Source organism: Protopterus annectens, chromosome 1.part2 (genome assembly GCF_019279795.1).
Source record: "Protopterus annectens isolate FY-2018-M chromosome 1.part2, PAN1.0, whole genome shotgun sequence".
NCBI lineage: Eukaryota > Metazoa > Chordata > Ceratodontiformes > Protopteridae > Protopterus > Protopterus annectens.
In genome coordinates this window covers 683243064-683255472 of record NC_056727.1, presented here as the reverse complement: position 1 = coordinate 683255472, position 12409 = coordinate 683243064, and the positions used below count along the sequence as shown (strand labels likewise).

At 37.9% G+C, this 12409-nt stretch overlaps 1 protein-coding gene and 1 long non-coding RNA gene across 3 annotated transcripts in view; one reads left to right on the top strand and one right to left on the bottom strand.

The window, feature by feature from the left end:
* The window catches only part of PLD5 (phospholipase D family member 5), a 3174406-nt gene that overhangs the window by 2537045 nt on the left and 624952 nt on the right, over nt 1-12409 (bottom strand). The window lies entirely within an intron of this gene.
* The window catches only part of LOC122790771, a 452024-nt gene that overhangs the window by 142724 nt on the left and 296891 nt on the right, over nt 1-12409 (top strand). Inside the window, exon 2 of the long non-coding RNA XR_006363034.1 lies at nt 11897-12036. This is a non-coding gene — a long non-coding RNA (uncharacterized LOC122790771). The remainder of the gene's footprint in view (nt 1-11896; nt 12037-12409) is intronic.

The window sequence follows — 12409 nt, the reverse complement described above, 5'->3', positions numbered from 1 at the left end:
GGTGAACAGTCTCTTGGCCGAAGTGGTCTCACTGATCTGGAGTTCCTGGGTCCTGTCTGTGAGCCAGCCAGAAATCAAGGGAGTTATGTAAGGATTTATTCCAAGCTCAGAGAGCTTGTCAAGTGGGGGGTATTGTATCAAATGCCTTATCCAGGTCAAGATAGGCAATATGCACTATTTCACCCTCATCCATTACCTTGGTGACTCTCTCAAAGAAATCTATTAGGTAAAGTAGGCATGACCTTCACTTAACAAAGCCAAATTGGGATGTGTCCAGCGTCTGTAGATTGCCAATGTCCTTGCTTATCATTTCCATGATAATTTGTTCCATGGCATTGCCTATTAGGCTTGTTAGACTGATGGCTCTTTAGTTCCTTGGATCAGTTGATGGTCCATCTTTGTAGAGGGGAATGAGTGTTGCAGTCCTTCATTCACTTGGAATGTAGCCTGTCTCAAGGCTGTAGATGAAGAGTGCCTCAAGCCGTCCTGAATCGGTCCTATTTTAGATTGTTCAGGAGACAAGCAGAGGTGCTGTCAGGACCTATGGAGGTGGTGTTCTTGGCTTTAGCAAGTGCTGCCAGCACCTGGTCCTGCTCATAGTTGGGAGAAATACGTTGGAGGGGATTTCACCTGGTAGAACTTGGGGGTTGAATTTTGAGCTTAATTTATCAGTCAGTAGATTTGCTATGTCACCCTGACTGGTGTAGGTAGTACTATTCACCCCCAGTTCAGCACACTGGTGTGTGTTACCTCTAAGGTTGTGGACATAGCTGAAAAAGGCCTTCTAATTGTTTTTAGCCTCTAAGGCTATCCTGACCTCATAGTTGGTCTTAGTTTCTTGTTTAGTTGCATAAGAGTGCACTTGCCTTTAAAGAAGTTTTTTTTCCTGATTTTGGCCATGAGTTTTCTTCTTTTATGGTTAGGTGTGGATTCCACCAATAGGGTTTGTTTTTAGTGTTTGTTTTGGGTTTATTTCTGGTAGCTACAGCATTCTTTATGCAGCTATTCACATAAAGTGTGACTCTGTGAATAATTTGGCATAGGTAGCTACGGTCTCAGGGTGGGTGGTGCATGACTTTTGACTATCTGTCACTTAATAGGATGCAGTTTGCTTTTGAGTAGTTCCCAATTGTTACTGGTTTAACTGGATTTTCTGGGTTGATTTTTACTTTAAATGAGGCAGCATTGTGATCCAACTTCACTATTGAAGATGTGACATGGGGGATTGCAACATTCTCCCATGTTGGTGGGTATCAGCTTTTTGACAAACTGTCACTTAATAAGATGCAGTTTGCCTTTGAGTAGTTCCCAATTGTTACTTATTTATCTGCATTTTCTGGGTTGGTTTTAACTTTAAATAAGGCAGCATTGTGATCCAACTTCACTATTGAAGATGTGACATGGGGGATTGCAACATTCTCCCATGTTGCTGGGTATCAGCTACAGCGGTGCTTGACTTTTGACAAACTGTCACTTAATAAGATGCAGTTTGCCTTTGAGTAGTTCCCAATTGTTACTTATTTATCTGCATTTTCTGGGTTGGTTTTAACTTTAAATAAGGCAGCATTGTGATCCAACTTCACTATTGAGGATGTGAAATGGGGGATTGCAACATTCTCCTGTGTTGGTGAGTATCAGATACAGTATGTTTGATCCTCTGGTTGGGGCATGCACTATCTGTTCCAGGGTGTTTGCATTAATAAAGTCCAGGAGATGTTGTGCCTGTGAGTTTGAGGCAATGTACATTTCCCAGCCTATAGAGGGGTAGTTAAAGTCACCCATGAATAGGGTGTTTGGTTGGATGGTGAGCACCTCCAATAGGTTTAAGTAAGAGTCGTGAGACTCTAGGGGCCTAGATGGATTGGCACTAATCTCTAAGAAGGGCTTTTTTATCCACTCACACCCTCATTCACAGTATGATAGCTAATTACCATTTTCAGACTGATGTCTACTCAGCATCACCCAAGCCCCTTTCTACAAGTACTACTGGATGATGTCTAACAATGCCTTCCTGCTTAGGGAAGCCAGTATTTATCCCAATTATGTAACGATCTCCTCAGCCTGCCAAACTACCACTGTCCCTCTGATTGGTTAGTTGGACTAAATTCTAATCTAACATTGTACACTAACAGTCTGGCTACACTACACCAATGAACTCTGCCCCTAAAGACAGCACCCATGCTTCTCATTACATGATTGGTTACTGTTGTTGTATCGTTCCCCTTTTGTTAGGGGTCGCCACAGCGGAACTCCGGTCCGCTAATGATTGGCAGTAGATTTTTACGTACCAAGTTGCCAGCCCTGACGCACAACCTTCAATGAAGGGATTGGTTAATGTAAAATGTAAAATAAATTCACAATTTACAGAATAAGATGTGCACACTGTGGTAACACAAAGCATCAATATTTTGTCACTTTTTTCACTTAACAAAATATATAAATATCTGTTGCCTTGTAATACTAACAGTAGAATCAGAGCTCATGTCTCTGCAACTTTAATAAATGCGACTGAGCATTTCTTCATGAACCAAAGTGTATCTGCAGATTTTTGCGCCTAAATTATTTACTTCAGTTCAACATATTTACTATTTACTACTACTTGAATTATTTCTGTTAATCTGTTGTGACAACTTAGATCTCAAAAGTTTTCTCCTTCCACTTTTTCTACTTATTGACACTTTGTAGATTTAAATATTAGCAAGTGCTCTTTCAAGGAAAAATGCAGAGAATGTAACATCTTTGTCAGAATCTGGTACATGATTGTTCAGAAGTCTTACTATATACATTTGCTTTGCAAAAATGTTTATTGCCTTAATCTGTTGAAATAATATGTTAAAGAAATTGTAGACACACTTCCAAAATGTTATGTTCTATTACATAGTTTCAGAAGTTGAGTTATTTTTAAATGAGGAACAGTTTCAAGGCCATGTGCACCTAGGTGAATAATAATTAATAATAATTAATAATTAAAAATGTTGCGTTGCGTCTTTCGGCTTTTCCCGGTTAGGGGTCGCCACAGCGGAACTCCGGTCCGTTAATGATTGGCAGCAGATTTTTACGTGTTGAGTTGCCAGCTCTGACGCACAACCTTCAACGAAGGTACGCCCATTCATGCATATCTCCACACAGAAGACGCACTAGCTGAGAATCGAATGGGACAACGCCATACTGTGAGGCGACAACACTACCGCAGCACCACCACCGCAGTAATTAATAATTAAAAATGTGATAAGTAAAAATTGATTGGCATAGTCTAGGGAAACTTCCCTTTCAAATACAATTTAAGAAACAGTTGCCAGTATTCGGGATGTATGGCCACATGTCAAGATGGCAGACACAGTATTAAAAGTAGATAGCCAGGTTAAAAGCTGACCTTCTATGGTTGCGTATAGCTGCTTGTCAGGGATTAAGTTACTTGCTCAATAGAAAATATCAGACTTTAAAGCAGGAGTGTTTATGGTTCACATTCCATGCATTCCCTGGAGAAAACCTACTGACTGAAATCAAAACACCATACATTAATTTCAACCCACTAAAGCAAAACTGTTTTGGAAAGAAGTGTGGAGAGTTTGCTGACCATGTTGACATGAAAATATAAAACATATTAAAGTCCTTGAAATCATCCTCACTTTGAGAAGCTTTGGGTTGGGAAGAAATAAAAATGACATCAAGTTCAATGCACAGATCACTTAGAGTGCAGCCTAGGAACCATAGCTCTCAACCTCTTAGAGCAAGAAATCTGGACAAAGCCACAAATAATTGGGGAAAAGGCCCAAAAATAGGGACAGTTTATAAATACTGCTCTTACAAACTTAGAAAGTTGATAAAATAACAGGCTTTGCATTAGCATGAATTTTCTGAAGGGTATAAAGTCTGAATCTCAAATGTCTTGTCATTATTTTCTGACTTCAGTCCTCAAAACTTTGGCAATGATTTGCCAGAAAACCACAATTTTATATGTAACAGGCCAAAATATGAGGCAAAAATCTGGACATCCTATGAAAATCTGTACAGTTGAGAGGTATACCAGGAACTGTGGAGGTAAACTAAGAGAAAGGAGCTGCAGTAACAATTACTTGGAATACAGCCTTTAAAAACCTGGATAATGGAGTAAATTACTATACTATAACCAGTGGCAGCTAAGTGCAGGCTAGTTTGCTCTCCAGTTAGGTCTCTACAGAAGGAAAGTGTAAAAACTGAGATAATGTCAGAGAGTACATATAGGAAAGCAGGCAGCAAATGGTACTTCCAAGGAACATTTTCTGTGTAAATCTCTCTATACAAACAACTTAGGATAGAGTGAGAAAATGTACTGGCATGGTATACTTTTTCTGAAGCCTAATCATAGCAGAATATTTATTTCTGGGGAAATGAGCATGAATATGGCCACACAGTAATACTACCACAATCTGTTCGTGTGTTGTTAATAGTAACATCCAGAATGATCGCCAAAAAGTGAGTATCGCCCGATGTGTTGAATGTGGGTGAATGGCTTCAGATAACATTACAAGTCTGGAAACAGCATTTCACATAATGCACTAATATGTTTCTTGAGTAGGAAATGAATATCATCAATAGATTAAATAAAGGATCATATATCAACCTTGTGGCGTACACGAAGGGAGACATCTGCCTGTGTCACAGGTGACCTTTGGTGAAGTAGTCACATGGGAGGTGTAGAACTTGGCAATGGTGGAAAAAATGGAGCAACAGATGTTCAGCTTTTCTTGTGGATTGAACAGCAAATGTGTATCATATGAGTATTTCCTGGAAGAGGATAGCAGGGAACTAACCATACATAATTCAATATAATCCAGATGAGAAGACATGCTAAAGTTCAAACAAGGGTATAGTTATTCAGGGGCACACATAAAATACTGCACATCTACAGATATCTAGGCATACAGACAAACACAAAAAAGCTATCCATTCTTGCATTTAAAGGCAGTATGGCTGCAGTAGCCGTCATTTATCAACCATAACTTGGTGTTGGTATTTCATTCCTAACAACGACGACCTGCATCCATTGTGTTATATCACAAAAATGTAGGAATGCAGTCTTAACTGACTAGTTCTGTCTGCAGGTGACCAGAGCCTGAGTTCAAGCAAGGGAAAGGCCCTCCCCCTCCAGCAAAGAAGATTTTAAATGCATCAGATCATCTGCATGAATGGGATGCATCTGTCAGTTGATGACACAGGTGTTCTTCAGAAAGAATTGTTGAGGCCTATTTGGTCCGGCAGGGTGCAGGTTTGTTTTGATAGTTTCATTGATCATAGCTGTAAATATTTCACAGACATTCTGAGTTGTTGTTGTTAAAACTGTCATTTGATTTTGAGCTAACATTATTAAACTGTTATTTCTAAATTTGTCTCTTAAAGTATATATACAGTCCATCTTTGACAATATGTTATATAATGCAAACAGTCAAACACAAACGTATTAATACATGGATATAGGTAGCAGTAATCTATAAAATGCACTACTGCCATAAAAATCTACTTCAAAGGTTATAAAAGAAAGTATAAATAATTTTGAGTCAGCAACATCTGATAAACCATTTTCTAATTCATATTTTTAGAACAGTTGGCCCACACAAACCTTGATATGGAAGCCTTATCTCTGAATATTTCAGATTCAGGGACTGCTCTGCTACTAAGGTTTTCCCATTTTAGGGGGTCTTTGTGTGCAGGATAATCTCATAGGCACAGACACATGCTAATATGCCACTGTCTGGGATACTGACTAATGCTAATTTTCTGTGTGCTCTCCCAAAAAAGGTTCATTGCTCCTGCTTATCTCAACACAGTGATCCAGGGAACCACTAGGCTTCAATAACATTTTATTCCAGGAGGAAAAAGTGAATGCTGTCTTTTGACGGTGTTCACGCATTCACTCAGCAGTACAGTTAAGTACCAGACAGATATGGGGATAGATGTGTGTCAGCATGTGTGTGTGTGTGTGTGTGTGTGTGTGTGTGTGTGTGTGTGTGTGTGTGTGTGTGTGTGTTGCAGCATGCATATAGACATGTGAGTGAATGTTTCCATGAGTGTGAGCAATTGACAGGGGGGCTTGTTTGTCAATGTGTGAATGTGTATGCAGGTGTGGGAACATTTAAGTAAAGGATGCCAGATCTGCATGTTTGTGTGCATATATATATATATATATATATATATATATATATATATATATGTGTATGTGTGTGTGTGTGTGTGTGTGTGTGTGTGTGTGTACGCTTGTGCTGTAGCTTGCATGTAGGTTTATGGGTGTTTCAAGGAGTGTGAGCAAGTGTGTTGAAGGGGCTTATTTGTGGATGAGTGGATGTGGTGGAGGTGTGTGCCCATGTGTGTATATTATCATGTAAGGAAGTTCCAGTACTACCATGCTGTGTGGACTGGTAGGGAGTAATTTAGTCAAGTCTGACAGCACACTGACTAATTCAAGGACATGGTAACAAGTAACTAATGATGCATTGCTCACTGTGGATTTACTGTGTCACTACATCAGAGCTTCTGTGTATCATGCTAATTGGCCAACCTCCATTGAACAATTAACACAGGTAGATAGGATCTCTGTGAATCCACCAACTGACTAGACATATGCTATCAATATTACCTGGCAGGAAATTATGTTCCCATCAAGCTACCATATGATATTATTAACATATAAAAGTTATTGTATTTGTTTTAGATCACAACACACAGCTGTGCAAATTTTGATAGATATTGTTAGATAGCTTTGATCTACATGCTGCATACAGGTATAACAAACTGCCAGTTTTATAAATGCACACCAGACTATGTAAGCACACAAAAAAAAATCATTCATCTTGCTTCTTATCTTTCGACATAAATGTTTTCAGCATCACTTTATAACTGTAACAAATGGATAAAATGTGCATACAGACTTCTAGTCTGACAACATATTGGATACTGTACAATGAACACCGCTTTTTACTTTCTGAAATCTGTGGAAGAAAATTAAATGGAAAAAAGAGAAGGACACATGAAGTAAGAATATGTAATGGGTATGCAAAGAATATCTTTGCAAGGACAAAATATGTATAGAAAAGTAACTAGACAGCTTATGAAAGGGAATGCATAAAAGAATCAGTGCAAGCAAAATATGTGAAGAATGCATGGTCTTTGTATTGTAATATAGCCATTCATCTGCCGCTGTTAGAGCAAACATATGAAAAGGACCAAGGTACCTGCTCCTGAACTAAGCATTGTGGAAGTGATGTTTGTGCTGCATCTTCTAGATATTAGTTTTGTTCTTTAAACTTAACTGCATATGTTAAACATATCTGGAAAATTACAGACTCGCTGAGCTGACCAGTTTTCCCTCTGCATCTAAAATAAACATGTTTAAAAATGCAGATATAGCTAAAATGTTGCAAGGCAGCAATGCTACTTCTGCACCACTGTGTCACATACTCTCAATCCAGCATTAGCACTAGACTATATTTCACAACTCCTCACCTCTGTGCCAAACTTCAAATTCTCTCCACCAACTACTCCTTATATTTTACACCCAACACTCAACACCACTTTCTTCTCTATATAATATCTAAACATATTCTACTCCATCCCTACTATATCCTATCTTCACTCATCTGTTCTGGTGACATCCAGCCCAACCCTTGGCCTGCAACCCCTTCCTTCTCTTCAAAACCTAACTCCCCTAATAGTTTAAAAACTCTCCACATAACTACTATAAATTTTCAAAGTTACAACAGCCACAAATCAAAAAATAAAAAAAACATGAAATAAATGAAAGCCACAGGCAGCATACCAAAGAAAATGTATTACCAAAACTTTACCGCCTCAGCTATTACAGCCTTCAAGAATTAAAGTGCATAAGAAATACATTCCCCTTATATATACAAGGCAATAAAACAATAAAACAATTAAGTCATGACAGTAACCATAAACTGTTACAAGCAACTATTTTGGAAATTAGGGGATGTTTATTGAAAGAAAAGTTGTCTTTATTTTAAAATATAGTACTCTTGCTCCATGAGGACTTAATGCTGAGGTTAATTGAAGATATAGTTTTAATTGTTCTCTTAATTGTTTTGTTTTATTGCCATGCATATATAAGGGGAATGTATTTCTTATGCACTTTACTTCTTGAAGGCTGTAATAGCTGAGGCACTAAAGTTTTAGTAATAAATTTCCCTTGGTATGTTGCCTGTGGTTTTTATTTATAAATTTTCGAAGTATCTGTAATAAAACCTCCAAGCTGCATGCCTGGCTCTCCCAAAACAAAACCAATATTCTAGCTGCAACAGAAACCTGGTTGAAACCCACTATACAAGATTCTGAGTTTCTCCATCCTAATCTTAGTGTAATCAGGGCAGATAGACATAACAAAATGGAGGTGGCATTGCTATCATCTACCCCAATACCCTTAACATCTCACTCTTTACTGACACTGTTCTTCAATTCCAAAATGCTGAGATTCTTATCTCCTTTCTGGAAATCAACTGCTCTAAAAAAATCTGTATTATTGCCCTTTACATCCCCCCTGGAAATAATATACCAGTATTAAAAAATATCCTTTCTTGGATTTCCTATACAATAAAAAATGAGACAATTATCCTGGGTGACATGAATATTGATTGGGCTTCCCCCTCCTCTAAACAATCACCCATCAGCATAAATCTGTATCACTTCACTCAGCTAATCTCAACCACTACTAGGCATAACAATAAAACCAATGAAGGTTTCATCTTAGACTAGATTCTTGTCTCAGACCCATCCAAGTACATAACTTCCGGCACCATGTCCAACTCCATTAGTGACCACCTCCCTGCCTATGCTATCTGAATTGGTTCATCCTTGCCAAAAACCCACAATATCAAACTTGTCCAAAACCTGTCACAATTTAACCCCCCAGATATTTATTAGTATACTGGTAGTATACTGAATTGCTTTAACTGGAAGAGTCTCAAAACTCTTCCACTGGATGACGCTCTGCTCTACTTCAATAATTCCTTTCTAAAAATCTTAGATAGCCTAGCTCCTACCAGATCCAAAACAATAAAAACCAACCATGCCCCCCGGCCAACAAAGGCCAGTAGAGAAACCATGACTAATATGGACAAAGTATGGAAACTCTGGCTTAAATCTAAAAAGCCTTCAGATCTCATCCATTATAAACAGCTCCAAAACCAAGCTAAAACACTCATCTCTAAAGACAACCAGCAATATTTCTGGAATCAGCAAACAAATAGAAAAAAACAACACCAAATTGTTCTGGTCTTCCATCAGTAATTTCCTAAACCCCGGAACCAAACCTAATCCCTGCCCACAGACTGACATGTCTCCTGAACAAATAGCTAGTATCTTTACCTCCTACTTTATTGATAATATTGCTAACATTACTGCTACTTTCTCTTTACCCCTTCCAAATTTATTCCTGCACCCTCCTCACCTCCTCCCTTACTACATACTGTACCTCAGAATCCCCCCAAAATGGTAGCTGCTTTCTTTAATTCCTCTCAAAGCTCCATCACCTCCCCTCCAGTCTGCATACATCGATCTTCCTAGCCAGAATTTAATCTTTCACCCATCTCTACCTCCTACATCAAAAAACTCCTCCTGAATTTAAAGCCATTCTCAAATTCAGCTGATAGAATTCCTGTCAAATTTCTTAAAATTGCTGCCAACTCAGTAGTCTATCCCATTAGTAATCTTATTAATAGATTTATACAAGAATAATGCATCCCTTGTCTCTGGAAAAAACAATCATCCTACAATTTCATAAAGGAGGCCATCAACTGATATTGCTAATTTCTGCCCCAATGCTATACTTTCCCCATCTCTAAAACCCTTGAAAAATGTGTGCAAAGACAACGTTTACACTACCACATAACCAACAAAGTCCTCACCCCAACACTACATGGGTTCCTCTCAAGTCATAGCATGTCCACTGCACTAATATACTTCTTAGAGATAGTCAACAAAGCCCGAGACTTAGGATACACTGTCTCAGCCCTTTTCTTGGACTTATTGAAAGCATTCAACAATATCTCTTATTCTATCCTCCTCTCACAACTGCCCAGTATAGGACTATCCCTTCAGTCACTTAATTGGATCAAAAGCTATCTCTCCAACAGACAGCATGCTGTTAAATGGCAGAATTATATTTCCCCTACTGTCACAACCCTGCAGGTGTACCTCAAAGCTCAATTTTAGGTCCTCTTCTGTTTAACATTTTATCAGCAATCTCCACCAAACTATCCCACATGGCTCCCTAGTCCAAAGATGAGTCCACTATAGTCTGCTCTGCTCCTAACAAATATTTTGCAGCAAATTACCCAAGCTGCATTTTCCACTGTGGAAACTTGGCTTCACAAAATTCACCTTTCTTTAAATGCCAAAAAAACTAAACTTATGAACTTTACTCCCAAGAGAAGCACTTCTATCAATAAAGCTGACCTCAGTGTATTCTCTCTTAACTCTAGCAAAATTGAGCTAGTAACGCATGCCAAATTTTTAGGGGTAATAATCAATGAAAACCTTAAATTCGATGTGTACATCCAAATTAATATAAGTAAAATACACAAAAAAACTGGATTACTCTGCAGACACAATAAGTTCTTCTCCCTACCAACTAAACAAGTATTAGCTCTATCTTGCCTGCTACCCTCTCTAACCTATGGCACACCTTTACTAACCAACCTGCAGTCCTCGTTCAAAACAAAATTAGAAGTTTGCTTTAACAAAAATGTTAAATTTGCCAGAAACAGTTGCTCCTCTACTCATCACTGTGTTGCTCTAAAAAAATTACAATGGCTTGAACTCCCCCACTACATATTACTCCTTCAGCTCACGACTATGTATAAATTCATTCATACACCTCAATTCTGCCCTGCCTTTAGCTCCCTACTTACCCTTTTCAACCCCACTAGCCCTCTATGATCTGAACACCAACATCTTATTCAAGTTCATAGCCCCAGATTACCTGCAGGTGAGTTTTGATATTCCTGGAACATTGCTAGAATATGGAATAACCTACCTACTTTTATTTGTGTACAACAAAGTCCTTCTAACTGTAAAACTGCTCTGTTCAATCATATCCTCTCTAACTGGACATATAACTGCACAATTGCTTCCTCTGCCATTACTTAATTCTACCAAACAAACCTAAATCTGTTTTTATCTAGCTTCCTGCTTCAACTATAGTCTCTCTGACAATTCCTAACAAACTTTCAGCCACTCCTGACTCTCTTAACTCTCTAACCACAATTTTACCCTCTGCTCTCTCTTCTTCCACTTTCCTCCTTCTTCTGTCCTCTTCCCTCTCTCCTACCTTGTCTTCCCCTTTTTTATACTGTCCATCCTACTTACCTTTCGATCCCCTTCTCTCTTCTTTCTCCTTTCCTCTTTTCTTTCTACCATCTTCTTCCCTATATATATATATATATATATATATATATATATATATATATATATATAAAATTAATCCTATTACGTTTTTATCTCCTCATTTATGGTTTATTGCTTATTCCATGCAATACCTGTATTTACTTACATTCCCTCATGCACATAACTGCATAATATTGACCTGTCTTTTCACCATGCCATGTTATTATTTCTCAGCACAATGAATATGCTTAATCTTTATGTTAGTATAATGTTTTTAACTATTTTCTATAATATTGTGATAATATCTTTTATATAATTTCCTTGATCTTTTGCAGTTGTTTGAAACTTGATTGTCTGAACTTTATTTTTGACAGTTTTTGTAAGTTCTTTATGTTTCCAGGAGCTTTTCTCCCCGGGCCTCCATTGAAAATGGGCTGCCATTGGCTCAGTGGACTTTTCCAGAAAACAAATGCCAATCAACATATAAATAAATAAATACATCTAACTGTAATTTTTTTTCTAGGTTTCTGGCTTTACATCTACTGGTTACTGAATGGTACAATTTCTCCTATCCAGCACTTATGTCCATACAAATCGTACTTGCTCAGCAGCTTTTGATCTTTAAGGATCCACTTTGAGACATTGGAATACTTTCCATTCCCAGTAAGTAATTCATTTACTGCTTTTATAATAAGTATTTATCCAACCTTTGTATCTTTTCAGCTACATTTAAAGTGACTACAGCTGAAGGTGAGAATATTAACTTTTGAAATACTGTATGCAAATAATTCTGCTACTTCACTATACCTGTAATATTTGTTGCTGTTACTTTATTTTTTCCCTTTTTTATTTTGCTGACTAGACTTACATTAATACAGATCTTCCCAAGGTACATCTTTGAAATGAAATGCAATATGCTACCCTTCTGGGAAATGTAGATACAGCCTTATGCTATCATTTTTATATCTTCCAGGCGTAAGCTGAAATGGCCAGCAATCAGCAGCATGTCACACCATATTGCTATAGTGATATTATG